Source organism: Canis lupus, chromosome 3 (assembly GCF_048164855.1).
Source record: "Canis lupus baileyi chromosome 3, mCanLup2.hap1, whole genome shotgun sequence".
Classification (NCBI taxonomy): domain Eukaryota; kingdom Metazoa; phylum Chordata; class Mammalia; order Carnivora; family Canidae; genus Canis; species Canis lupus.
Window position 1 is genome coordinate 63,854,380 of NC_132840.1, and position 14,018 is coordinate 63,868,397.

Genomic DNA, 14,018 nt, shown 5'->3' on the forward strand with positions numbered 1-14,018 from the left:
AACTCCTTAGGAAAGCAGATTCTCATGGTTAATTAATTTATGACAGAGAAGCAAAGAATACACAATGGGGAATGGATGTTTAAATGGTATTTGGATAACTGGAAAGTCGCATGCAACAGAATGAAACTGGACCACTTTCTTACATCATATACAAAAATTAACTCTACATGGACTAGAGGTGAATAGAAGACCTGAAACCATAAAATTTTTAGAAGAAACATAGCCAGAGAGCTCCTTGGCATTGGTATTAGCAATGAATTTTTGGATCGAACTCTAAAGGCAAAGGCAAAAGGGGTACTTGGATGACTCAATGGGTTAAGCATCTGCCTTCAGCTCAGGTCATGGTCTCAGGGTCCTGGGATTGAGCCCCACGTCTGGCTCCCTGCTCAGTGAGGAACCTGCTTCGCCCTCTGCCCCTTCCACTACTCTTGTGCACACTTGTGCGTACTCTCTCTCAAATAAATAAAATCATCTTTAAAAATAAAAGCAAAGGCAACAAAACTAAAAACAAACAAGTGGGATTACATCAACCTGGAAACCTGCATAACAAAGCAAACTATCAACAAAATGAAAAGGCAACCTACTAAATGGGAAAAGATATTTCTACATTATATATCTGACAAGGAATTAATATCCAAAATATGTACAGGACTCAAACAACTTGATAGCAAAACCAAAACCAAAACAATCCAATTAAAAAATGGGCAGAGGATCTAAATAAACATTTTTCCAAAGAAGACATACAGATGGTCAACAGACACATGACAAGATGCCCAACATCAGTAATTATTAGGGAAGTACAAATCAGAACCATGGTGAGTTGTCACCTCATACTTGTCAGAATGGCTATTATCAAAAAAGACAAGAAACAAGTGTCAGAGAGGATTTGGAGGAGAACTTTTGCACACTCTTGGTGGAAATGTAGATTGGTATGGCCACTACGGAAAAGAGTATGGAGTCCCTAAAAAAACTAAAAATAAAATTACCAAATGATCTAGCTAATCCACTTCTAGGTATTTATCCTAAGAAAATGAAAACACTAATCTGAAAAGATACATACATCCCTATGTTCGCTGCATTATTTATAATTGCCAACATATGAAAGCAACCAGTGTCCATCAAAGAAAGTACGAGTGGATAAAGAATATGTTACATAGTTATAAATCTAGTTGAACAGTACTCAGCCATAAAAAAGAATGAAATCTTGCAACAACATGGATGAACCTTGAAGATATTATGCTAAGTGAAATAAGTAACAGAGAAAGAGAAATACTATATGATTTCACTTATATGTAGAATCTAAAAAAAAAAAGAAAAAATAAATCTCATAGACACAGAGAAGAGATTAGCAATTATCAGAAGGGGAGGTGGGTGGGGTAGATAAAATGGGTCAAGGGGGTCAATTGCATGGTGATGGATAGTAACTAGACCTACTGTAATAATCATTTTGTAGCATACACAAAAAAACAAATTATTAGGTTGTACTCCTGAAATGAATGTATTATATATCAATTTTACTTAGATAAAAAAGGAAAAAATGCTCCAAAATATTTTTTAAAAAGCAAGCAGATTCTCCACCTTAATTAAGATGGTGACTATTCCCCCCTTTAAATATAACACTGAAGTGTGTGCCTTACCTTTATCTACATCACTATTTATAAACTTCTCTCTCATACATTTCTCATTTAATTTAATACTCATCCTTTCCAAAGAGTTTTTTAAAAATCACCTGTGTCAAATTCAAATAAAAACTACAGGGGATCCCCGGGTGGCTCAGTGGTTTGGCAACTGCCTTCGGCCCAGGGTGTGATCCTGGAGACCCGGGATTGAGTCCCACATTGGGCTTCCTGCATGGAGCCTGCTTCTCCCTTCGCCTGTGTCTCTGCCTCTCTCTCTCTCTCTCTCTCTCTCTCGCTCTCTGTCTGTCTCTCATGAATAAATAAAATCTTTTAGAAAAAAAAGAAAGAAAAGAAAGAAAGAAAGAAAGAAAGAAAGAAAGAGAGAGAGAGAGAGAGAAAGAAAGAAAGAAAGAAGGAAGGAAGGAAGGAAGGAAGGAAGGAAGGAAGGAAGGAAGGAAGGAAGGAAGAAAGAGAAGAAAGAAAAGAAAGAAAGAAAGAAAGAAAGAAAGAAAGAAAGAAAGAAAGAAAGAAAGAAAAGAAGGAAGGAAGGAAGGAAGGAAGGAAGGAAGGAAGGAAGGAAGGAAGGAAGGAAAGAAGAAAGAACTACAATCAGTCCTCAGTCCCCAAATTCTTTGCATTTCAGAGCTTCAAACTCTTTCCTAATTTCTTTTCATCCATCTAAGTTTCCAGCAAGAAAATCTGCAACATCTGCATAAATGATCCCTGGAGCTGAGCTCTTGCCTGATATCAGAAACCTGAGGAAATCTCTCCCTCTAGTCCATCTTTACATAAATCTGGTGCCTCCCAGGAACTGTACATGTAACATTAAAGCAAGTTCCCTAATGAAATGTAGTAGCTGGTGAATTCTTAATTAGGGCAAGTTTTTCTGGATCCCTAACCTAGAAAATTACATACACACATACACACACACTCCTCACCTGCAGTTTAACCCTATGGACACACCTCCCTGAATGAGATGTCTATACCTCACACTTTCTCACATTCTTCCTTTGAAAAGAGAGCAAACACACTTTCTAAGTGAAGGTTTGTGAACAATAAGAGTGGAAATATGTTTTTGCATAATTGTGTAAGTGAAACTGCTTCATGTTTTTGCATAATTGTGTAAGTGAAACTAAATATCAAGGATCATATCAAATTGAGAAGAACCATCTGCTTTGTTCATATATGAAAGGATAGATGGGAGACACTGAAGACCATTATCCTATGGTTCTATCCCACCATAAAACCAATCCGAAAGGATAAAAAGTACTTGTTGTTCAAATCAAGAAAAGGCAACAGGCCTTGGTGCTGGAAGGAAAATAATAATGCAACACCAAGTAGAATGTGCACTCATGATGGCTGCTTCTTTTTGATGCTATTATATCCAAGAATGTAAGAAAAAGGGAAAGTAATCAGTGTCTTCTGGTGCCTCTGACAGACAACCTCTCTTTCTTAAGTGGCTCTAAATGGCTTTGCATTCTCCATGATGCACTGCAGAAATCTATCCTCCTCTAAGAAAAGACCCTTGTAAGTCAATGCTCCTATAATTCCCAGCCTTTTTGTCTTCAGCATCGTTAGCTCTCCACACACTTTACCTAAGATGGAATTCTTTTTCAGATACTAAGTATAGACTATATTTCAAAATCATTGTGCCATTTTCTTTTTTTTAAAGATTTTTAATTTATTTATTCATGAGCGGTACAGAGAGAGAAGCAGAGACACAGGCAGAGGGAGAGGCAGGCTCCATTCAGGAAGCCCGAGGTGGGACTCCATCCTGGGACTCAATCCTGGGACTCCAGGATCATGCCCTGGGCTGAAGGCAGGCGCTAAACCACCGAGCCACCCAGGCATCCCCCATTGTGCCATTTTCGATATGTTCTTGTAGACCGCAGAATTGTCCTTATAAATCTAATAAGAGCAATACTTTGTCAATAAGTGATTCAGTTTCGGTCCACCATAGCCTTTACTCATTTTCCTACGTATCTCTTTCCCCTTTTACCCAAATCTTTTATTTCCAAGCCATTCCCCCCTAAATCTACATAAGTCAAGGCAAACTGACATTTGTTGAGAACCTACAATGGACCAGGATCTGTTCATTCGCTTCATTTAATCTTTTCAATGCCACAAAAGGATGTAGTATCCCAATTTTATAGACACGAAGATTCTTGCACCGAGATTTTAAATATCTTCTCCAGGGTCATGGAGCTGATAAATATGAGTCATAATTCTAGTCCTGAGTCCTAAGCCTTTGCATTTTCCACTGAAACACCTTTTCCTGCCTGCCTCTTGTAATTGTCCTCAAATGTCCTAAAAACACAGAGAAAAACAAATCTGATTAATTAAAATCACAATGTGAGTGGTTTATTGCATTACAAATAAATACTGCATACACAATTAACATGTTGGAATTATTCCCTGGCACAAAATGTCATGGAAAACCACTGAACTGTGCAGGAGCTGTATTTCTAGTAGTTGCTCTGCTAATAACTAGCCACGTGACCAAAGGCAAGTTGCTTAACTTCTCTGGGACCAGAACCCTCACCTCTAAATTAAAATCTTCAGGGTATGATCAATCTCAAAAATTTTATAGTTATTCTATTTGTATAGTTACTCATTTTTATTCCAGATATACCCTGTGCCTAGAAAAATTGCCCCCTGTACATCCTAAGGTCAGCTTCACTTCCTCCCTATCATATCCTTTCTAAGAAAACAGTTCCTCTGCAAATCCCTTCTTTAACTGCCCAAGACCTTCTGTTTACACAAAGCTGCCATGAACATGGTCCACAGAATTAAATGGATAAAAAAAAATTTTTCAACTCAATTGTATTTGGTTAGATGTTCACCATCTCCCTGTCTTTTCATAACCTAATTCCTCTGTCTGCTTTATTATATTATAGAAAGGAATCATATCTTCCTGTCTGCAACTTATTAAGTTTGACAGCTAACAAAAATAAGTATGAATTATCAGTAATAGTATCTTGATATAACCTTGTTAATGTTAACAGACATTTACTTAATATGCCCAATTTGTTATGAATATACATTTTGTTATTTAATCATTATCTTAAAACACTGAATCTATTCTTTTAAAATCCAATTTTATATATAAATACTAGAATTCTTAAAAGTATTAGCATTAAGTATGAAATGTTATGCCCTTGTCAGTAGATATTAAATAAACATTAGCAAAACATTGCTAGCAATGATTAAATGGCAATGCACTTAGATCCATTAAAATAATTAATAGGAAAAAATTATTAAAGAAATTAAGAAATCACAATTTATACCAATGCTATAATCATTTCTGGAAAACGTTTCAAGGTCAATATTGAAATGAGTGACCTCAGCAGTGAACAGATCACTTCAAGCATTAAAAACAGTGTTCAAATAATTCCAAAACATTTCCCCACCAAAAGATGTGAAACTTTTTAAATAAAATATATGTTTACTCATTTCTGACAGTTCTCCTTAGGGTGAGCAAAATGAGCAATAACTTCTCTTTCTGGTGGATCAAAATAGATGAGCATCTGTACCACCATAGTGAACTAGAAAATGTTCCATTTCTCTAATTCAAAATAAGATCTCATCAGGGTCATAGAAGCAGAGAACTCCTTGCTTCAGAACCAGCACTCTGTAACTGGGTAGACAGTAATTCCAAAGCACACGTCCTCTGTACCAGAATCCCACAGGTGACTCTGTGTCTCCATCCAATTATACAGACATAAACTGGACTTATCCTTGCTCAATCCAAAAGCCTTGGCATTTTCATCTCAGAGAAGAAAAATCATAAATTTTCTTGGTTTTCAGGTTTCCTAAGCAATTTTAACAGCACCCTAGACCAAAAAAAGTAGCTAACAATTCAATGTATAAGGTAGTTGCATCCAAACAATGTAATAAGCATTCATATCCAAACAACTGGGTAGCATTTAAAAATATGTGTAAAGTGGGAAAAAATTATTTCATTCCCAAATAATTATAATTATTTAAACTAAGTAATTAATGAAATTGATCCCTCCACAGCTTCTCAAATCTTGGGATGAGACTGAGCAATGTCACTCTTGTTTCTTGTTCCACACTGATTTTCCTGTGCCTTTTGCTTTTTATCGCAGCAACTTCTAAAAACCCAGCTTCACAAATGTACGAAGTGAGTGAAATAATGTAGCACAATCCAATATTAAAACCATAAACTACTTCAAGCTAATATTCTGGTCAGTTTTCAACAGATGTTAAGTATTGGTGTGTATCCCTCAAATGTTTAGTACATCCTTCTATACCTCTGTGTGTTCACTACAGCAGCCCAGGAATTTGTTGTTGTCCAGACTGGGAACTAGGATTCTGGTTGCCTAGCGCTTGAAAAGTTCTCAAAAAAGCCCACCTTTTATCTTGATTACAGACTCTACCTGAGTAAATAGACATGAATAGCTTACAAATGTAAAGTGAAAATTGTGCATTTTAAGGTCATCTTCTGCTATAATAAATTTGTGTATAGAATATTAAGTATGATTTATGTGTAGTACATTATTCTATGATTTAAAAATGTATGACATTTCAACTAATTATCAACTAAAGCTCTGAATACCTAGTAAGAAATAAAATAATATGGAAGGACACATAAAATATTTATTTTTAATATTCCTTATACATATAATTTTTTACCAAAGGCTGTATATGCTAATAGTTAAGCAAAACATATTATCTCATGAAATACTTTTTTATGTTGTTTTCTTTTAAAAAACTGACCCTGAGGGGTCCCTGGGTGGCTCAGTGGTTTAGTGCCTGCCTTTGGCCCAGGGCATGATCCTGGAGTCTTGGGATCAAATCCCACATCAGTCTCCCTGCATGGAGCCTGCTTCTCCCTCTGCCTGTGTCTCTGCCGCTCTCTCTATTGTGTCTATCATGGATAAATAAATAAAATAATAAATAAATAAATAAATAAATAAATAAATAAATAAATAAATAACCGACTGACCCTGAAATCTTGGTTACTATTCTTTGTTTGAAAAGAACAAGAAAGACAAAGGTAGGACTCATTATTCCCTATAACGTCTACTGTCAAGCAGAGAAAAGAAGGAACTTTATAGCATTTGTCAATAAAGAAACAAAGGCATTCAGAGATTGAGGGACCTGTCCATGGTCCAACAGCACATACTTAATCACAGTACAGCTCTTAGCACTGCAAAATCTCATTTCATAGTTCTGTTGTAGAAGACTATTTCTGAGAAAGACTCCCTTGGGGAGGGAAAAAAAGTCTAGCTCATTATTCGTAAAGAATATGATTTGAGTTGTTTTCTCAGGTGGTAAAAATAGGCTTGCATTAATCCAGTTGCACATGCACATTATGGCTGTTAATTCACCCATATCTATGCATACTCAACATATTTGAGTAATTAAAAGTACATTATTAAACCAAACACAGTGGACATTATGAAGACAAAACATGGTTCCCACCTTTGGAGAATTTATACTCTACAAAGCATAAGGAAAAGTTAAATAATACCAAACTTATATGGCCATACAAAATAGTACCAGATTAGAGGTCCTATGGAAAATAAGTTACAATATTTTAGAGGGAAAAAAAAAAGATGGACTCCATTTACATATGAAGGGGAAAAGATCTAAATGGGTTTTTGAAGAATGGGTAATACCTGAAAAGATGGAAAAGAATTGGACATGGAGGAGAGTGTATGTTGTGTTCAAAAATACTGTGTATACTATCCAAATGGGGGAGGAGAATAAATACTAAGGAGTCATGGGACATGGAATAAGAAAACAAACGCCAGAGTGGAAAAGGCCTTACTTTGGACTTTCTCTGAAAGAAGAAAAATAATTGCTTTAGCTTCTTTGACCTGGAAAGTGACATTAAGACAGTATTATACAGCTACCCATTCATCTCCAAGGACCATTATTTCCAAGAATATGATTCAGCAAAACAGACTGCCTCAGTTGTCCAAGAAATTAGCTGCATGTGATTAAAATGACAGTATGTCATCTCTTCATGGTATCCCCTCTCCACATACACACACACACACACACACATATGCACATGTACACAGACAACCGTTTTCTATTTTACTCAAATTTGGGGCACACTTGCTATATTATCTATGATATTATCCAAGAATATAATCTGAGTCAATAAAGGACATCAGCTTCCAATTTCAACTTCCTATAGTTTAAAATGACCAATTTTCAAAGCACATCAGTCATTAATGAAGCAACAGGAGAAACAGCTACCCTCTACAGAAATCATGTTTTTAAAAATGGAACTCCTGGAGATGCTTGGGTGGCTCAGTTGGTTCAGCATCTGCTTTCAGCTCAGGTCCTGATCCTAGGGTCCTAGGATCAAGCCCCGTGTCCCAAGTTCTGCAGGGAGTCAGCTTCTGCCTCTCCTTCTGCCATTTCCCCTGCTCATGCTCTCTCTCACTCTCTATGTCAGATAAATAAATAAAATCTTTCCTCAAAAATAGAACCCCTAAAAGACCCAATAAGTGTCACCCCTCTGATGTGGTCAGTGGTGTGTCTTATACTTCACAGACAGACAGAAAAATCCTCCTTTTGGTGTCCTAAGACAGTCATACATTTGACTCAGTGAAAAGGATTCTAAACCAACCTGGACAAGAAAAATCATCCCACCTTGACTCAGACCAAATACATTGTGCTCTTACATTCAATCTCATACATTGCCTTTTTCTATCAGAGAAAGATTGTGAGCTTACTACCTCTAGTTTCATCAGCTGAAAGAGAATGCTCATCCACACAAACTGAAAAGATTGGCTCCCAGGAATTTCTTGTCAGTTAGTGGGCCAGTGCAAATTATATTTGGAACACATTTTCAGTCAGGTCCCGGGGGTCCTAGAGGCCGGGAGGAGGAGAGAGAGATAGAAAGATGGCTGTGTGAATATTGAGAATTGTCAAGATAACTATAAGATAATTGGAGGGGAACAGATATCATGGGATCAGCATGAATATAAGTGTAGAACAAATACTGGCCAATAGGAGTGAAGACACAGTGTCTGAAATGACCAGACTGAAAGGAAAACGGCTGCATGCTAGTTAAGTTTGTCAATTGAGCTCAACATGTAGAAGAGTATCTTAGCAACATGGATGAATACATTAATGAACATTTTCACAAATGGGATTTCTACTCAGAGACAGCACAACTGAGTGTTGATTACTTGCGCAAATAAGCGAAAAACGGTTGTAAAATCAAGATTCATCGCCTGGAGTGCCTGGATGGCTCAGTCGGTTAGGCATCTGCCTTGCACTCAGGTCATGATCCTGGAGTCCCAGGATCAAGCCATGCATTGAGCTCCTTGCTCAGTGCAGAGTCTGCTTCTCCCTCTCCCTTTCCCTCTGCTCCTCCCCTGCTCATGTTCTCTCCCTCATCTACATAAATAAAATCTTTAAAAAAAGAGTCATCCCCAAAATGTCCCATAAATAATGGCTAAGCAGTAGCCACCATTTGCAACTTTGTTCAGAAGTGCCTCAAAAAGTACTTCAAGTAATTTGATTCGAGTACAAATGCGAATGTCCTGTCCAAATATCACAATTAATTGCTTCTAAACTATTCTTTTCACAGGATAAATAAGTATTTTCAAAACCAAAATAGCATTAAAGCTACCAGAGAAAAATGCTCACCTTGCTCTCCATCCATAGCTCTCATTGCTCCTTCATTTGTCTTAGTTTACACAGTGCTTGTATTTCCAGAAGGTTATATAAGGAACCATAATAAAATTAATTGTCTCCAGGCTGATGAGGTCATAGATGTTCAGTGTCCTTGATTTCTAGTTCTCTTAGCAGAATTTCTTCCTCAGTTGTCCCTGCTCTATTTGGTGTCCTATTTCAAAAATGAACACCTTTGCTTTTTGCTGTTTGCTTTCTGTTGGTAGCTTTCTATTAGCAAAACAAAACAAAACAAACAAATAAACAAAATCCAATACTTTTTTTTTTTATTATTATACAATTGACATAATTTCTGTGCACTCTGGCCAGATTTAAAGGGAAGTCAATAATCATCACTAAAGAATAGTGTCAATTTATAAAATAGATCATAATATCCTTCATACACTTGAGAAATAAGTAAACAAAACTGGCAAAGTTAGACTGTCACTCAAATTCTCGGGAATACAGCAAGCAGTGACAAGTTGACATTTTACTGTGGTAAGTTTCAATGTTCTAAAGCAAAGTTATACATTTTTTCACAAAGAAAAACAATCTTTTTTTTTCTAAGTTATTTTTACCCAGTTCCTAAGCTACAAAAGAGACATATTTTTGTTATGTAAACTGATCATTTGGAATAAGCTATTGATACTTTCATGCTTGAATGGGTACATATACAAACAAATATTTCACTTCTACCACTAGTTATGAGGAATTTAAATTGTGTGAATAAGATTCTTTACATTTACTCTTCATTATACCTTCAACTTGTATAAACAGGAAAAAATAGAAAATGTTTTCTTAAGAGTAATAAAAGTGTTTTTCTTTCTATTTAACATTAATTTCTTTATTTTTATTTTTTGTATAAAACAATTCCTTATAAAAACAGTAATCCATATCAAGGATGGAATTAAGTTTTCTTTTCTCAGCATGGTAATTGACTCTACTATGATTATTATTTAAAGACTTAGAGATAATGGCTTCATGCAGAAAAATGAAGACTGTTCTTGATTTTATTGAGGAAAAAATAATAAAACCAACATACATTTGTTAACTCATTCCTTCCTCCACAAGCATTTATTAATATTTTCTGTCAGGTGCTCTATTAGGCATTGTAAAGAAAAAAGAGTATAAAATATAGTCTTTTTCCTTAAGGACCCAGCAATCAAGTTTAAAAAAAAACACCTTGGAAGAAACAGATACACAAAATGACAAACATTTTTTAATGGTAGGTTTAATAATGGTAGAGATACACATAGGATACAAAGACATACCTAATACAAACTTAGAAGGAATTCAAATGCCTTTGGATGTGAGGATGCCTAAGCTGAATTTCACAGAATAAAGAGGACTTTGAAAGCAGAGGTGTTAAGGGCAGAGTATCCTAGGCAGTGGACTAGCCAGAGTAAAGGCACAAACCTGAGAAACAGCAGGTGTGCATAAAGAAATACAAGATGCTCAGAGTTGCTGGAGTGTGGAGTAAAAAGAGCTCAGCAGGATATGGTAATGAGAGATGGAGTGGTCCCAGATCACAGAGAGCCTTGTATATCTCATTGAGGAGTCACTTTTGCATATTAAAAAGATCTTGTGACACCATGGAGAAGATCCTGGAAGATGTTAAGCTGTTATCAAAAAAAACAGTTCAGAGGCTATTGGAGTAACTCAGAAAATATATGAAGAATTTAATTAGAGCAGTGGAAGAAGCTGGACCCCGTGGTTAAATCCCAACTCTCTCACTAGGTAACCTTACACTAGGTCCTCATCTCCCCACGCTTCAATTCCTTTATCTGTAAAGGTGGCATAATAATGCCTACAAGAATTACTAACTACGGGTACATGGGTGCCTCAGTCCATTAAGTGTCAGATTCCTGGTTTCAAGTCATGATCTCAGGGTCATGAGATCAAGTCCTGCATTGTGCTCCATGCCAGTGGCAAGTCTGCTTGAAATTCTCTCCTTCTCCCTCTGTCCCTCCCCCGACCTCAAGTTCTCGCTCTCTAAAATAAAATAAATAAATCTTTTTTTAAAAAAAGAACTACACACTATCACTTCATTTTGCAAATGAGGAAACTGATCACTGAATATAAGGATGAATTAGAGTGGGAAGATTAGACAAGTATAGAGAAGTTAAGTTAGCAGGACACGGTGGCTGATTTACTAGAGGAACTGAGAGAGGGCTGAGATTTAAGAATGACCCCATGTTTCAGTTTTGGTACTGTCAACTGATATAGAGAACACAGGAAGAGGAGATGGTCTGGTGAAGATGATAAGGTCTCTTTCTTATAATTGAATTGGAAATAGATTCAGATGAAAATGTCTGCCAAGCAGTGAGATATACAGATCCTGAATGCAAGTGAGGGAGCCGGATAAGGCATGCAGATATGGAAATCATTAGCAGTTGGGTTTCAATCAACACCATAAGAATAAAGGATATAGAAAAGAGAGTAGTAGGCTAATTAATACCCCCTCTGAACACAGCAGAATAGTCTACTAATAATTTTTTTGTATGTACAAATGTATATCCCCCAACTACTCTGACAAGTGATACTCAACTAACAAAGTTCCTGGGTATCCAATCAAATACTACAGAATGGCAAAGGAGTTTGAACAGATGCAGGATAAGAATCTGTAGAAGAAAGAGAAAAAAACAAAAAAATGAGAACAAATCCCTACAGTACAGAAAAATGCATATACCATAACACATACAGTGCTAAACAAAAGAGTAGCAGAGAAAAGAATAAGCATTTTGATACAAAAGATGATTGGTATAATGAATTATTTATAATAAAAATGTATGACATTATCCTCCTGAAGGCAGTAGCGGTAAAGAGAGTTTGCCTAAATAGCAATAAAATGGTGTTTCTACTGAAAACAGACTAAAGACAAAAGGACTGCATATAAACACAGTCTACTAGTTAGTGAATTTGTTTCTCACAGGAGTATCAGTTAACATTCTGAAACTATTTTATATGCCTAATAGAATTGAAAAAATAAGTGAAAAAATGCTAGATAAATAGGATCTAGGTTTCTCACCATCAGAGCAAGAAATTATAAATGGCAGTGGAGGTGATCTAGGATAAACTCTGTGGTACTTGATTAGAGTTAGAGACATCAGTATGGACTCATGTTCTGGATAGTTGGATGCATGGATAAAAAGATGGATAGATTATGGATAGGTGTTTATATATATACTTTTAGTATATATACACATATTTCCTAGCTCTGTCTTCAGAGAGATCCTAAAGGTAGTGACACTCAGTAAGCACACCCCCTGCTCAGATCTTAGTGTTCTAGGACAATTTTCCAACAATGGAACTAGGGATCCTTGAAGAAATAGCTGATTCTAGGGCTGCTGCAGAGAAAAGAGAAACCAAGATGATTCTAGAGCACCTTCCAATGCCAAAGAATAACAAAGCACTGACAAGGGAAGTAAATAAACAAATAAATAAGGGATATGTATTTCAAAAGAACATTGGAGCCAACATAAAATAGCTCCCAATGGTCAACACTAGATGAATTTGAAGGAAAATGTTTTTATTAGAATTTAACCCAAAGTATAAAATAAACTTCAATGGTCTATACTGATACAAATTATTGAATAAATAAATGTAAAGAAAATTTTCTTTACTGAAAAGTTTCCAAATAATACAAGTAGATATTCTCTGGCTCCATAAGATGAAACTTAATGCCCTTCCTTCCCACCCTCTGCCATAGGTACACATGTGTTGAGTGTGGACTGAGTTTAATGACTCACTTCCAAAGAATAGAGAATGAAGAACTTCCGATGTAGAAATATGACACATACCACCTTGTCTAAGTGACCAAGGTCAACAACACCAGTCATGTTGGTATCATCTACCTCTGTACCTCTGTGGTATTTGTTTCCCCCAAACTATAATCCCTGTCTAATCATCCGGAAAACATCAGACAATCCAAATTGAGGGACATTCTACAAAATATTTGATCAGGACTCTTCAAAACTATCAAGATCCTGAAAAACAAGAAAAGACTAAGAAATTGTCACAGATCTGGGGAATCTAAGGATACGTGACAACTAAATGTAATGTGACATCCTGGATTGGATCCTGGAACAAAAAAAAAAAAAAAAAAAGACATTTAGTGGAAAAACTGGTGAGATCCAAATACAGTCTGAAGTTTCTTTTCTTCCTTTCTTTTTTTTAGTTTTATTTTTAGGTAATCTCTACATCCAACATGGGGCTAGAACTTCTACCCTAAGGTCAAGAGTCCCATGCTCTAAGTAAAGTCTGAAGTTTAGTAGCAGTAAAGTATCAATGTTAATTTCTTAGTTTTAACAAATGTACCATGATTATGTAAGTTGTTAACATTATGGAAATCTGCGTGAAGAGTATATGGGACCTTTGTATCATCTTCATGACTTTTCTATAAATATAAAATTATCCCAAAATAAATGTTCATTTTTTATTTTATTTTAAGTAGGCTCCATGCCCAATGTGGAGCCTAACTCAGGGCCTAAAATTATGACTTTAAGATTAAGCCCTGAACTAAGATCAAGAGCCAATTGCTCAACTGATTGAGCCACCCAAGCACCCCAAATGTATATATTTTTAAATAAAGTTCATTGGCAAGTTTTAAAATTCAGAATTTAACATTTGAGATCATGAAATGTAAGTACAGTGATAAGTGACTTGTTTAATGCAAATATCTAAATGTATTAGCTCCATCAAACCTACAATCAATAAATGTCTGCCAAAATGTTTTGA

The 14,018-nt window shown here is 35.9% G+C and overlaps 1 long non-coding RNA gene across 2 annotated transcripts in view; it reads right to left on the reverse strand.

The window, feature by feature from the left end:
* Positions 1-3,324: 3,324 nt before the first annotated feature.
* Positions 3,325-14,018, reverse strand: part of LOC140630881 (uncharacterized) — a 32,239-nt gene continuing 21,545 nt past the window's right edge. Inside the window, exons 2-4 of one of the 2 annotated variants that reach the window (XR_012028571.1) lie at positions 9,258-9,508; positions 8,339-8,471; positions 3,325-3,926 (exon numbers count right to left, since the gene is read on the reverse strand). This is a non-coding gene — a long non-coding RNA (uncharacterized lncRNA). Of the gene's footprint in view, positions 3,927-4,008; positions 5,389-8,338; positions 8,472-9,257; positions 9,509-14,018 lie in introns of those variants that run through there. The other variant, XR_012028572.1, reaches the window with a different exon arrangement.